The following is a 7,981-nucleotide window of genomic DNA, read 5'->3' on the forward strand; positions in this document are numbered from 1 at the left end:
AAAATAAAAATCTGGTAGTTCAGGGACTTCATTCTTTATATTCATGACATAAGCAGGTAAAATACATCATCTAAAGGCTGTAGGATTTTCTAATCAATGGAAATACTGTTGTATTGGAAAAGTTTGGAGGAAGGAACCCCACCCCAAAATCTCGTAAAACACACTTTGTTAGAGAATTTCATTCCTAGCTGCTGACACATTTCATGATGTTGACAACAGGTTAATTCCTCCATGAGGTTTTCCCACACTGTGCTGAAGTAGGATGGGTCCATTCTGATCCAGTCCATTCTCAGTGACAGTTGAGTAGGTGAAACCTTCCGTGGATCATAAAAGGAGTAAAAAAAAAATCTGGGGTAAATAATTAGGAGATACTGTAAGTGCAGAAAATGAAATACTGGGAGGAAAGGAAAGAAAATCTAAAGAGGTCAGTATACATCTCTGAACTGTTGAGCTATCAGAAAAAAAAAAAATATATATATATATGGAATATTCTGCACCTTTCTAGTTGCAGGCAGAAAACAGGTAGGGATTGTTTCACAGCACAAATGGTCTGGTGAATGTATGAATGAAAAAAAAAAAAAGTGTGATTTTCTTCCTGTGTTCCAGAGGCTGAAGGACCACTTTCTGCCCTGGCTGCTGCTGCCTCTCTGCCAGAAACCACCATTCTCGTGGCTCGGCTGCTGAGACAGCTCACATGAACACTGCTGGCCCGTTTTTAACTCAACCAGCCTGTTTAGTGCATGCTGGTTATTCAAGTATTAGACCGACCCTGATTATTTTGTTTCTGGTGAACCAAACGGTCACAAACTTTCTCGCTCACTGGCAGAGCTGTGGCCATGGTAGTGTCCAGCAGGGGAGGTGAGTACAGCAACATCTTTAATGGCCTTGCCTGCTTGCTAAATCATCACCTGCCCACAGCGAGAAGAGCTTTATTTTAGAGCCTGGAGGGTCATGAATAAAAATCATTTAATGATACATTGCTTAACCTACATCATTCCTAGGATGTCATCCAACATCATATTTTCTCCATTGGCAAACCAGATTTATTAAGTCCCTATCCCTTGCTCCCATGTCCCTGTCACATGCCTCATCACTTCTGGGAGTCATCAAGAGAAACTGTGCTCAGAACTGGATCATGGAACTGATATTTTAAAAGAACTAAAAAATCAAGGTGTGTGGAGAGAGGGCAGAACAGAAATTTATTGCATATCCACTAGATAAAATGTAATGTTAATAAATGAGATGCTGATCAGGAGAAAGGGCACTGCTATGTTTTATGTTAATGCTACATTAGAAGTTTTTGGCAAGCTATTCTTTGTTAGCATTTGTGGGCTATAGGACACCACAGATTTCCTAAGACATTAGAAGTTGCGCTGTTTCTGTAGTAATAAATAAGCTCAGTCTGGGATAGGTTGCAATGGCCACTTGGGAAGAGATCCTAAAATTTTAATAGATATTTCTGTAAAAATGCTATTATTGAGTTCAATGCTCAGTTACAGTCAAAAGTAAAATGAATGCTAGCAAATAGAAGAAAATAAATAGAAAGCAAAACAGAAAATACTATTACACCCACTAAGTATCATTCAAGGTTGGGAAGTTTATTTGGGAACTACCACAGCATACTTGGCTTATTCTTTTTTTTTTTTCTTAGCCATGGTTAGCTATGGTTGGACATGGCTGAAGGGGGATGACTGCGATAACTGCCCCTTGGTTTGTCTCTTTACATTATTCTTTCCTAATCGGTAGCACTGTAGGTATATCTGTGAATTTCATTAAAGTATCTTAATTTAAAATATTTCATACTTAGAATTCTCATACAATGAGAATATTTTCCTTGTATTGTAAATATACAGTGACCAGCTACTGCACCTCTGGCTGGGTAACCTAGCAAAGAAATACAAGCAGTCAACGAGGATGGCTCCACAGTAATGAACACCAAGTGCTGGACCACCTCGTATTTTTCCCCATGTAGCTCTGATGGGGTGTCCTCCCCATCCCATGCAGAAGGCAGACTGGTGGGGTGATGGCATGGGGTGCAGCAGCAGAAGAACCCCTGTCTCGGGGTGCATGCAGGGACTCATGGTGTGTCCTCTCAGCCACACGTGGATCAGCAGGTTGCACAAAGCAGAAGCACCCCCATTGTCAAATGGAGAACCTGCACAGCCCAAAGAGGCGAGAGAGGGGTGCCCATACACAAACGTGCGTGGCGGATTGGAGCTTGGGGGGCGAGGTATGAAAAGGTTTCGGTAACCTGTAGGTGCTTGTCAGTGTTTTCTGAGTGTCTTGTAGTCTGGTTTCTCTGTTGGACTGCTGTTATTGATCCGCCACATAAAGTTCACCAATTGCTGGATAAGTACCTGTTCAATAAATCAGTAAACCAATTTAATCCTGATTTGAGTTAAAGCCAGTGAGTCAAGCAAGTCTTCTCTGCCACACTCCCATACGTTTAAAAAGTAACTTGGCCTCTTAAAAAAGACCTTACTATTACAAAAATAGTAAGCAATTAGCTTAAGTACCCTTGAATCACACTCAATTTACAATAGCTCTTTAAGTCTGATGATTGAATATTTCATTTCATAGGATAAATGTAGTTAGAAATTACATCTTCCTAATCCTCTAATTATATTGCTCTTCGCTTCAAAGAAATTTGCTGGTTGGGTGCATTTATGTGTCAGTCCTCTCTATGTGTGGTCACCACTTAATATAAATTTGTAATAGAGAAAGGAAATTTCTTATTTGTAAATTGTATTTCAATAGGTAGTCTCTCCTCAAGTACTTCAGTGCTATTTGCAACCAAACTGTTGAATTTTGGGAGCTACTTCCCAAATGATTAAACTGTCTTCAGTTAAAATATAAGACTATGAGAAAATAAGGAAATCAAAAATACTTGTTGGGCTAGGAGAGTGCAAAAAAAGCAGAAAGCAATCAAAGTGTCCCATTCTGGAAAAAAAAAAATATATATATATATATATATGAAAAGAAAAATGAAGCTCAAGATTTGGGATCTTCAGATATGAATTGGGAAGCAAGGTGGTTCAATTGGGAAGCAAGTAGTTCCAGACAAACAATGTATCCCCAAGAATTTTACAGAAAATATTAATCATGAAACACAGAAAATAAATTTAAAACCATATAACAAAAATGTAGTAAAAAAGAAATGCACATATAGTTGTTATGAACTTAATAGAAAGAAAATAATAAAGCTACTGGTCATTTAAAGTTCTAACATAAGAAGAAGCTCTAGTAAATGGCCAGCCTATGGCTAAATCTTGCCCAAACTTCAGATCTTACGTTGCACCCAAGGTCATACTTGCATCTGCATGTCAGGACCTCAGCAGGAACAAATACAGTGACTATATGGAAGATATTATTTTTATTATTGAAGCACTAACATTAAATTGCTCTACTGCAGCTAGGCAAGGGCATGTCCCTAATTTGCTACCCTGTTTCTTGGGATGCTAGATCTGCTAGATTAGTTTTGTTACCCTGCAGTTATTTCAACCAGTACGATCTTGTTTTGTGGTCAGTGGTAGCTGCTGAGGTGAAAAATTAATTGCTTCTATAACTTCTTGCCTATGGCCATGTCCTTTGATTTGTCTTTCTTTGACATCACTTTTTGGACTGTTTTAAAGTTTAATAAATCTCCACAAAATTCTCGCATTTGTTATACAAAGTAAAGAATCCTACCCACTCTTTAGATTAGAAGCACTCAATATGTGCATAGTATTTTTTATAATGGCCTGTGACTCCAGCTCTTATACAATGCCAGAAAGTATATGAACTTGAAAGGAAAAATTAATAAGGAACAGAGAAACATAAAGTTATTATTTTCAGAGCTGCCCCAGAGAACTGTAATAAAACTTCCTAATAGGCACAGTCAGAGAAGGCTGAACCTATGAAATCTAGCCCAGTTCAAAGAGAAATGCACTTTACAGTAAAGAAGAATTAAAGCTACACATCTTTAAATTAATTTTTTAAGGTGTTCCCAGTGTGTTCACAGTCACAGGATGTGGTCTCCTCTGGCTTCAGCTACATCAGCAACACTTTCAAAAGTGCAAAATGAACAGTGGCTGCTTTAAAAATCAATGGTTTGGTCCATTATCTAGGACTACATGACTGAGTATGATTTAACAGCATGTACTACCATACAAAAAAAAATAATAAAATAAAACAAAAAAAAAAGGAATATAAAAAGTTAAACCAGAGACTACAATCAGTAGAAACAGAAGTATAAGGCTAACAGGGTCTGACAATTGGCAAGACCAAACAGGTACTGCTCCAATTAATTATTGTTCAGCCAGGATTCAGAGTTGTTTGAAGACAGCAGGCACTGGCGGTATTCGTTCTGGCAATGTGAAGACGCATGAAACAATGGGACGATCAAAACCGTGGTACAAGCATTACAAAAGCTACCTGTTATCTTTCTAGCCCTTCTGTCTTTTGTCTCCAAGTGGGAGCTAAAAGATGCTTTATGTAGGAATTAAAGCTGCTACCAATAACTGATGTGACTCCCCATTGCTGCAACAAACCAGTAATCTGTTCTGTGGGAATTTCTCCACTCTGGCAAAGTGTCATGTAAGGTTATTTGTCATGGCTTATACAGAAAAAGAAACAGAAAAGATTCGGCCCCCTGTCCCCCCCCAAATCCTACAGTCTCTTACCCCCCAAAAAAAACACCTACCCAACGCTTCAAGGTATAAAGATATGAACGATTAAAATTCATTCTGATTTAAAATAAAAAGACAGAGAGCTGTGACCTAAGCACTCCTTTATTTCTTGCTTTTCAATAGACTTCTGTTAAAAAACTTTTGCTTTGCTTCTGTGAAAGCTACGTAATTACTGTTCAATAGTGTTACTGTTTCACTGCAATTGCAAATGCCAAACAAACCACAACAATTACAAGAACCTGCATCTCTCATAGATCTGTCTAATGACATAACCCGAATATGGCTATAGCATAACTAGAGGAGTCTGTCCATCACTAGAAGGGTGAGACTTAAGGTATCTTTAAGAAGGCAATCATGGGATCAAAAATGCACAATATGGTCACTAGCAGACCTAAATAACATGCCTGAATATCATGTTCTGTTGCTGTCCTTCTAAACATTTGTTTGGCTCATCAAACATTTGAAGAAAATACTGATTTACCTGGGATGGCTTAATATATTTCAAAGTTAAAACAAATATATATATATGCTGAATAAGAATTAGGAATGCAAGGTTTCTGGGACTACAAGAGTTTAATTCTCCCTGACACCGTTGCTGCAGAAGATTAATTCCTCATGCACCAGATCACTCATATCTAAGTGCCAAAGGGGCCTCTGATGCTGAAAAAAATCTCTCTTACAGATGGTCATGAAATCATCTGTGAAACTACTTTGACCTTGTGATAGCTTTTGATAGAAGTTGCACAATGGGTTCTAGCCTTCAAAAAAAAAAAAAAAAAAAAGAGATAATTCTGAGAGACCTGTAGTTCTGCAAGGCACAAATAGTATTTGAGTATTTGTTCATTTATACATTGCCAAACATCTTTTTAGAGGACTCAAGGGTCACTGGAGCTTAATCCAGTTCTAAATCCTTCTCAGTTTCTCCTCTTTACTAGAGTTTGTATTTCAAGCCAAAAGGAAAAAAAAAAAAAAACCTCACTATGGCATAATTTTCCATATACACTCCACAGATATGCTGCCATTTGCCTTCTTCTGTCCCATAGTTTACTGGAATAATGTCCCTTTAAGCCATTCTTTCTCTTGCAAATGTAAAGCAAGAGACTGAAAAGGTACAGAATGCCAAGCAGGAAGCCATAAGATAGAAACATATAATTGGAATTTAGTTCAACCAAAACCAGTGAACACAATGCAGAAAGTCTTCCTGATACTTCAGCTGAATCTGTTCTTGCCATATACAAATTGCACAGATTACAGATTTTCATGTATGGGATTCAGGCTACATATCACTTCCTGGTAAGAGAGAATACAGTGCGTTGAATTAAATACTCTTAGATATTTCTCTGGGTTTATGCATTACAGAAAGATAATAGAATGACTGTGTTTTGAAACATGTAACTCAGAAAATTTTGCTCTGTTTAAATCTGTTTATAAACCAAGCCTTTGATAAAAGACTTGGATTCTGATTATATTCTGATAGGTATGTAATCCAAACATTTCCTCCATGAAAAGAGTGAAGGTTCTTTTCTATGAGTCCTTACGTAGGCATATAATATATACCCCAGCCTGACTCAGAAATATTTGCCTTACTCCTACAGCACTTCTTTCACACAGTAAGGTACACGTACTTGTAAGGCTGGAGCTCAGAATTACAGGATAAGAGTTACTCTGAGAACACCTTCCGTATATAAAATATACACATTGCATATATTTGTTTTGGTTTTGCTTTCAACAGCTAAGGGCAGCATTCTCAGCACCCCCCGACTTACCCTTATTTGGTCAATAGTCGTGGAAGTTAGTCTTGATAAGGGATTTCAAAAGAAGGAAGAAATGAACAGCTTTAAAGCCAGCCAGGAGGCAAGGCCACACTGAGAAGCACAGATAGATGTTACGAAACCGGGGTCACTGGCAAGTGGAGGTCTTTGCTATCGCAAAAAAAAAAAAAAAAAAATTAACTCTGAGGTCCATGAAAAAAAGGCTTTGATGCTGAGGGCAAACATGATGTGGGAGAGCAGAAAACAGGAGTGAGAGTCAGGGAATGAGACAAGGCAGTCGTTCAGGCCAGGACATGTGAGAATAGAACATGGGCCAGCAGAAGAAAGTGGGCAGAAAAAGAGATGGATCACCAGAGTCATGCAGGCATGTGGAAGTGGAGTGCTCATGCACAATGCCCTCTGCCACTGGTTGTAGCCCATTGCCCTACTCTTCATGTGTCCTGCTCATGAACTTCCCCTGGCATGCTAAGGCAAGGTCCATTTGCTACAAGCTACAAATTTTGCTCAACTTGTACTTACCAGGTAATTTTTTTCAAGTTCCATTGGAAGGGCATCTCAACACCGTACTGTGCCAATGTGAAGCAGTCCATTTTTTTCCTACAATACAAACTCACAGTATCACAGTATCACAGATTTCTAGGTTGGAAGAGACCTCAAGATCATCGAGTCCAACCTCCGACCTAACACTAAGTACTCCACTAAACCATATTGCTAAGCTCTACATCTAAACGTCTTTTAAAGACCTCCAGGGATGGTGACTCCACCACCTCCCTGGGCAGCCCGTTCCAATGCTTAATAACCCTTTCGGTAAAGAAGTACTTCCTAACATCCAACCTAAAACTCCCCTGTCGCAACTTTCGCCCATTCCCCCTCGTCCTGTCACCAGGCACGTAGGAGAACAGACCAACCCCCACCTCTTTACAGCCTCCTTTAAGGTAACTGTAGAGAGCGATAAGGTCGCCCCTGAGCCTCCTCTTCTCCAGGCTGAACAAGCCTGAACTCCTTGTCAAGCACAGACTTAAACCAGCTTCATTACATATGCCTTTTTAAAACCTGTATCATCAGCAGGTATTTTTTAAGGGTGGCTTATTTTACTTTTGCTTAAGCACATTACAAGCCAATACAAGCTAAAATGACCTAAGCACTGTTACACACACCTTTCTGCTAGTTAGTGAAACATTTTAAAACCCTGTCTGATAAAAATCATACTCAAAGTGCATTGTCCTGCCTCAATCAGACTTATTTGTGCAGTGTTGGTCCAAGGGAGATATCTCTTCTAGGACATAGTCCGACTAAAACAAGGAAAAGCAGAGGTGCAGACTGGCTCACAGAGAAGGAACATTGAATATGCCAGGGCTCTTCAGCTTGGGAAAGAGATTACAAGGAATGTGATTGACACATACATAATCCAGTAGCATAGCAGCTGAGTACTGATCAGTCAGTTTTCTAATATGGTAGCATTTCTGGAAGCTGACAGAAGCCATATTAGAAATGAAGAAGGTGACTTCTCATGCAACAGCTGACAGACCTGTGCAATTCACT

General features: G+C 39.0%; 1 long non-coding RNA gene across 1 annotated transcript; it reads right to left on the reverse strand.

The window, feature by feature from the left end:
- Positions 1–405: 405 nt before the first annotated feature.
- On the reverse strand, positions 406–7,035 carry LOC308190164. Its single transcript, XR_013946962.1, has 3 exons — positions 6,959–7,035; positions 6,434–6,589; positions 406–2,357 (listed from the first exon to the last, which is right to left on the reverse strand). It is a non-coding gene; the product is annotated as an uncharacterized lncRNA (long non-coding RNA).
- Between the last annotated feature and the right edge of the window lie 946 nt (positions 7,036–7,981).

Source organism: Anser brachyrhynchus (assembly GCF_964034855.1).
Source record: "Anser brachyrhynchus genome assembly, chromosome: 2".
Lineage (NCBI taxonomy): Eukaryota > Metazoa > Chordata > Aves > Anseriformes > Anatidae > Anser > Anser brachyrhynchus.